The sequence below is a fragment of the Salmo salar genome, chromosome ssa16 (genome assembly GCF_905237065.1).
Source record: "Salmo salar chromosome ssa16, Ssal_v3.1, whole genome shotgun sequence".
NCBI lineage: Eukaryota > Metazoa > Chordata > Actinopteri > Salmoniformes > Salmonidae > Salmo > Salmo salar.
The window spans coordinates 85,925,771-85,933,270 of record NC_059457.1 but is presented as its reverse complement, the minus strand read 5'-3'; positions in this window follow the sequence as shown (position 1 = coordinate 85,933,270).

The following is a 7,500-nucleotide window of genomic DNA, read 5'->3' as shown; positions in this document are numbered from 1 at the left end:
GAGAGAGATGTGGATAGAGAGAGAGAGATGTGGACCCCATATCAAACATCCTGCCTGGTGGAGGGTTAAAACCCATATCAAACACCCTGCCTGGTGGAGGGTTAAAACCCCATATCAAACATCCTGCCTGGTGGAGGGTTAAAACCCCATATCAAACATCCTGCCTGGTGGAGGGTTATAACCCCATATCAAACATCCTGCCTGGTGGAGGGTTAAAACCCCATATCAAACACCCTGCCTGGTGGAGGGTTATAACCCCATATCAAACATCCTGCCTGGTGGAGGGTTAAAACCCCATATCAAACACCCTGCCTGGTGGAGGGTTATAACCCCATATCAAACACCCTGCCTGGTGGAGGGTTAAAACCCCATATCAAACACCCTGCCTGGTGGAGGGTTAAAACCCCATATCAAACATCCTGCCTGGTGGAGGGTTAAAACCCCATATCAAACATCCCTGCCTGGTGGAGGGTTAAAACCCCATATCAAACATCCTGCCTGGTGGAGGGTTAAAACCCCATATCAAACATCCTGCCTGGTGGAGGGTTATAACCCCATATCAAACATCCTGCCTGGTGGAGGGTTAAAACCCCATATCAAACATCCTGCCTGGTGGAGGGTTATAACCCCATATCAAACATCCTGCCTGGTGGAGGGTTATAACCCCATATCAAACATCCTGCCTGGTGGAGGGTTAAAACCCCATATCAAACATCCTGCCTGGTGGAGGGTTAAAACCCCATATCAAACATCCTGCCTGGTGGAGGGTTATAACCCCATATCAAACATCCTGCCTGGTGGAGGGTTATAACCCCATATCAAACATCCTGCCTGGTGGAGGGTTAAAACCCCATATCAAACATCCTGCCTGGTGGAGGGTTAAAACCCCATATCAAACATCCTGCCTGGTGGAGGGTTAAAACCCCATATCAAACACCCTGCCTGGTGGAGGGTTATAACCCCATATCAAACACCCTGCCTGGTGGAGGGTTATAAGCCCATATCAAACACCCTGCCTGGTGGAGGGTTAAAACCCCATATCAAACACCCTGCCTGGTGGAGGGTTAAAACCCCATATCAAACATCCTGCCTGGTGGAGGGTTATAACCCCATATCAAACACCCTGCCTGGTGGAGGGTTAAAACCCCATATCAAACACCCTGCCTGGTGGAGGGTTAAAACCCCATATCAAACATCCTGCCTGGTGGAGGGTTATAACCCCATATCAAACATCCTGCCTGGTGGAGGGTTAAAACCCCATATCAAACATCCTGCCTGGTGGAGGGTTAAAACCCATATCAAACATCCTGCCTGGTGGAGGGTTATAACCCCATATCAAACATCCTGCCTGGTGGAGGGTTATAACCCCATATCAAACACCCTGCCTGGTGGAGGGTTAAAACCCCATATCAAACATCCTGCCTGGTGGAGGGTTATAACCCATATCAAACACCCTGCCTGGTGGAGGGTTAAAACCCCATATCAAACACCCTGCCTGGTGGAGGGTTATAACCCCATATCAAACACCCTGCCTGGTGGAGGGTTATAACCCCATATCAAACACCCTGCTTGGTGGAGGGTTATAACCCCATATCAAACACCCTGCCTGGTGGAGGGTTAAAACCCCATATCAAACATCCTGCCTGGTGGAGGGTTAAAACCCCATATCAAACATCCTGCCTGGTGGAGGGTTATAACCCCATATCAAACATCCTGCCTGGTGGAGGGTTATAACCCCATATCAAACACCCTGCCTGGTGGAGGGTTATAACCCCATATCAAACACCCTGCCTGGTGGAGGGTTAAAACCCCATATCAAACATCCTGCCTGGTGGAGGGTTAAAACCCCATATCAAACACCCTGCCTTGTGGAGGGTTATAACCCCATATCAAACACCCTGCCTGGTGGAGGGTTAAAACCCCATATCAAACACCCTGCCTGGTGGAGGGTTATAACCCCATATCAAACATCCTGCCTGGTGGAGGGTTAAAACCCCATATCAAACACCCTGCCTGGTGGAGGGTTATAACCCCATATCAAACATCCTGCCTGGTGGAGGGTTAAAACCCCATATCAAACACCCTGCCTGGTGGAGGGTTATAACCCCATATCAAACACCCTGCCTGGTGGAGGGTTATAACCCCATATCAAACATCCTGCCTGGTGGAGGGTTAAAACCCCATATCAAACACCCTGCCTGGTGGAGGGTTAAAACCCCATATCAAACATCCTGCCTGGTGGAGGGTTAAAACCCCATATCAAACATCCTGCCTGGTGGAGGGTTATAACCCCAAATCAAACATCCTGCCTGGTGGAGGGTTATAACCCCATATCAAACATCCTGCCTGGTGGAGGGTTATAACCCCATATCAAACATCCTGCCTGGTGGAGGGTTAAAACCCATATCAAACATCCTGCCTGGTGGAGGGTTATAACCCCATATCAAACATCCTGCCTGGTGGAGGGTTATAACCCCATATCAAACACCCTGCCTGGTGGAGGGTTAAAACCCCATATCAAACACCCTGCCTGGTGGAGGGTTATAACCCCATATCAAACATCCTGCCTGGTGGAGGGTTATAACCCCATATCAAACACCCTCCCCTCTCTTCTATCACCAGTCAGTGGGTGTTGTGGTTCCTTCCGTTGTGATCATTAGCAGCTTCACACCTAAAGTCTCACTCTGTTGGTCTGTCCTCTCCCTTATCTCTTCAATTCTCTCTCTCCCCTCCACCAATCACTAATGGAAAAAAGTATTTGATCCCCTGCTGATTTTGTACGTTTGCCCACTGACAAAGAAATGATCAGTCTATATTTTTAATGGTAGGTTTATTTGAACAGTGACAGACAGAATAACAAGAAAAATATCCAGAAAAACGCATGTCAAAAATGTTATAAAATGATTTGCATTTTAATGAGGGAAATAAGTACACTGCTCAAAAAAATAAAGGGAACACTTAAACAACACAATGTAACTCCAAGTCAATCACACTTCTGTGAAATCAAACTGTCCACTTAGGAAGCAACACTGATTGACAATACATTTCACATGCTGTTGTGCAAATGGAATAGACAACAGGTGGAAATTATAGGCAATTAGCAAGACACCCCCAATAAAGGAGTGGTTCTGCAGGTGGGGACCACAGACCACTTCTCAGTTCCTATGCTTTCTGGCTGATGTTTTGGTCACTTTTGAATGCTGGCGGTGCTTTCACTCTAGTGGTAGCATGAGACGGAGTCTACAACCCACACAAGTGGCTCAGGTAGTGCAGCTCATCCAGGATGGCACATCAATGCGAGCTGTGGCAAGAAGGTTTGCTGTGTCTGTCAGCGTAGTGTCCAGAGCATGGAGGCGCTACCAGGAGACAGGCCAGTACATCAGGAGACGTGGAGGAGGCCGTAGGAGGGCAACAACCCAGCAGCAGGACCGCTACCTCCGCCTTTGTGCAAGGAGGAGCAGGAGAAGCACTGCCAGAGCCCTGCAAAATGACCTCCAGCAGGCCACAAATGTGCATGTGTCTGCTCAAACGGTCAGAAACAGACTCCATGAGGGTGGTATGAGGGCCCGACGTCCACAGGTGGGGGTTGTGCTTACAGCCCAACACCGTGCAGGACGTTTGGCATTTGCCAGAGAACACCAAGATTGGCAAATTCGCCACTGGCGCCCTGTGCTCTTCACAGATGAAAGCAGGTTCACACTGAGCATGTGACAGACGTGACAGAGTCTGGAGACGCCGTGGAGAACGTTCTGCTGCCTGCAACATCCTCCAGCATGACCGGTTTGGCGGTGGGTCAGTCATGGTGTGGGGTGGCATTTCTTGGGGGGCCGCACAGCCCTCCATGTGCTTGCCAGAGGTAGCCTGACTGCCATTAGGTACCGAGATGAGATCCTCAGACCCCTTGTGAGACCATATGCTGGTGCTGTTGGCCCTGGGTTCCTCCTAATGCAAGACAATGCTAGACCTCATGTGGCTGGAGTGTGTCAGCTTTTCCTGCAAGAGGAAGGCATTGATGCTATGGACTCGCCCGCCCGTTCCCCAGACCTGAATCCAATTGAGCACATCTGGGACATCATGTCTCGCTCCATCCACCAACGCCACGTTGCACCACAAACTGTCCAGGAGTTGGCGGATGCTTTAGTCCAGGTCTGGGAGGAGATCCCTCAGGAGACCATCCGCCACCTCATCAGGAGCATGCCCAGGCGTTGTAGGGAGATCATACAGGCACGTGGAGGCCACACACACTACTGAGCCTCATTTTGACTTGTTTTAAGGACATTACATCAAAGTTGGATCAGCCTGTAGTGTGGTTTTCCACTTTAATTTTGAGTGTGACTCCAAATCCAGACCTCGATGGGTTGATAAATTGGATTTCCATTGATTATTTTTGTGTGATTTTGTTGTCAGCACATTCAACTATGTAAAGAAAAAAGTATTTAATAAGATTATTTATTTCATTCAGATCTAGGATGTGTTTTTTAAGTGTTCCCTTTATTTTTTTGAGCAGTATATTTGACCCCTCTGCAAAACATGACTTAGTACTTGGTGGCAAAACCCTTGTTGGCAATCACAGAGGTCAGACGTTTCTTGTAGTTGGCCAACAGGTTTGCACATATCTCAGGAGGGATTTTGTCCCACTCCTCTTTGCAGATCTTCTCCAAGTCATTAAGGTTTCGAGGCTGATGTTTGGCAACTCAAACCTTCAGCTCCCTCCACAGATTTTCTATGGGATTAAGGTCTGGAGACTGGCTAGGCCACTCCAGGACCTTAATGTGCTTCTTCTTGTGCCACTCCTTTGTTGCCTTGGCCGTGTGTTTTGGGTCATTGTCATGCTGGAATACCTATCCACGACCCATTTTCAATGCCCTGGCTAAGGGAAGGAGGTTCTCACCCAAGATTTGATGGTACATGGCCCCGTCCATCGTCCCTTTGATGCGGTGAAGTTGTCCTGTCCCCTTAGCAGAAAAACACCCCCAAAGCATAATGTTTCCACCTCCATGTTTGACGGTGGGGATGGTGTTCTTGGGGTCATAGGCAGTATTCCTCCTCCTCCAAACACGGCAAGTTGAGGTGATGCCAAAGAGCTCCATTTTGGTCTCATCTTACCACAACACTTTCACCCAGTTGTCCTCTGAATCATTCAGATGTTCATTGGCAAACTTCAGACGGGCATTTATATGTGCTTTCTTGAGCAGGGGGACCTTGCGGAGCGCTGCAGGATTTCAGTCCTTCACGGCGTAGTGTGTTACCAATTGTTTTCTTGGTGACTATGGTCCCAGCTGCCTTGAGATCATTGACAAGATCCTCCCGTGTAGTTCTGGGCTGATTCCTCACCGTTCTCATGATCATTGCAACTCCACGAGGTGAGTTGGAGCCCCAGGCCGAGGGAGATTGACAGTTCTTTTGTGTTTCTTCCATTTGCGAATAATCGCACCAACTGTTGTCACCTTCTCACCAAGCTGCTTGGCGATGGTCTTGTAGCCCATTCCAGCCTTGTGTAGGTCTACAATCTTGTCCCTGACATCCTTGGAGAGCTCTTTGGTCTTGGCCATGGTGGAGAGTTTGGAATCTGATTGATTACTTCTGTGGACAGGTGTCTTTTATACAGGAAGCAAGCTGAGATTAGGAGCACTCCCTTTAAGAGTGTACTCCTAATCTCAGCTCGTTACCTGTATAAAAGACACCTGGGAGCCAGAAATCTTTCTGATTGAGAGGGGGTCAAATACTTATTTCCCTCATTAAAATGGAAATCATTTTATAACATTTTTGACATGCGCTTTTCTGGATTTTTTGTTGTTATTCTGTCTGTCACTGTTCAAATAAACCTACCATTAAAATTATAGACTGATCCTTTCTTTGTCAGTGGGCAAATGTACAAAATCAGCAGAGGATCAAATACTTTTTTCCCCCACTTTATCTCTCTAATTCTCTCTCCCCTCCACCTTATCTCTCTAATTCTCTCTCCCCCTCCACCTTATCTCTCTAATTCTCTCTCCCCCTCCACCTTATCTCTCTAATTCTCTCTCCCCCTCCACCTTATCACTCTAATTCTCTCTCCCCCTCCACCTTATCTCTCTAATTCTCTCTCCCCTCCACCTTATCTCTGTAATTCTCTCTCCCCCTCCACCTTATCTCTCTAATTCTCTCTCCCCCTCCACCTTATCTCTCTAATTCTCTCTCCCCCTCCACCTTATCTCTCTAATTCTCTCTCCCCCTCCACCTTATCGCTCTAATTCTCTCTCCCCCTCCACCTTATCTCTCTCCCCCTCCACCTTATCTCTCTAATTCTCTCTCCCCCTCCACCTTATCGCTCTAATTCTCTCTCCCCCTCCACCTTATCTCTCTAATTCTCTCTCCCCCTCCACCTTATCTCTCTCCCCCTCCACCTTATCTCTCTAATTCTCTCTCCCCCCTCCACCTTATCTCTCTAATTCTCTCTCCCCCTCCACCTTATCTCTCTCCCCCTCCACCTTATCTCTCTAATTCTCTCTCTCCCCTCCACCTTATCTCTCTAATTCTCTCTCCCCCTCCACCTTATCTCTCTCCCCCTCCACCTTACCTCTCTAATTCTCTCTCCCCCTCCACCTTATCTCTAATTCTCTCTCCCCCTCCACCTTATCTCTCTAATTCTCTCTCCCCCTCCACCTTATCACTCTAATTCTCTCTCCCCTCCACCTTATCTCTCTAATTCTCTCTCCCCCTCCACCTTATCTCTCTCCCCCTCCACCTTATCTCTCTAATTCTCTCTCCCCCTCCACCTTATCTCTCTAATTCTCTCTCCCCCTCCACCTTATCTCTCTAATTCTCTCTCCCCCTCCACCTTATCTCTCTCCCCCTCCACCTTATCTCTCTAATTCTCTCTCTCCCCTCCACCTTATCTCTCTAATTCTCTCTCCCCCTCCACCTTATCTCTCTCCCCCTCCACCTTATCTCTCTAATTCTCTCTCCCCCTCCACCTTATCTCTAATTCTCTCTCCCCCTCCACCTTATCTCTCTAATTCTCTCTCCCCCTCCACCTTATCTCTCTCCCCTCCACCTTATCTCTCTAATTCTCTCTCTCCCCTCCACCTTATCTCTCTAATTCGCTCTGTCTAATTCTCTCTTTCTCTCCCCTCCACATTCTCTCTTTCTCTCTCTATACAATTATCTCTCCCTTCCACCTTATCTCTCTAATTCTCTCTCCCCCTCCACCTTATCTCTCTAATTCTCTCTCCCCCTCCACCTTATCTCTCTAATTCTCTCTCCCCCTCCACCTTATCACTCTAATTCTCTCTCCCCCTCCACCTTATCTCTCTAATTCTCTCTCCCCTCCACCTTATCTCTGTAATTCTCTCTCCCCCTCCACCTTATCTCTCTAATTCTCTCTCCCCCTCCACCTTATCTCTCTAATTCTCTCTCCCCCTCCACCTTATCTCTCTAATTCTCTCTCCCCCTCCACCTTATCGCTCTAATTCTCTCTCCCCCTCCACCTTATCTCTCTCCCCCTCCACCTTATCTCTC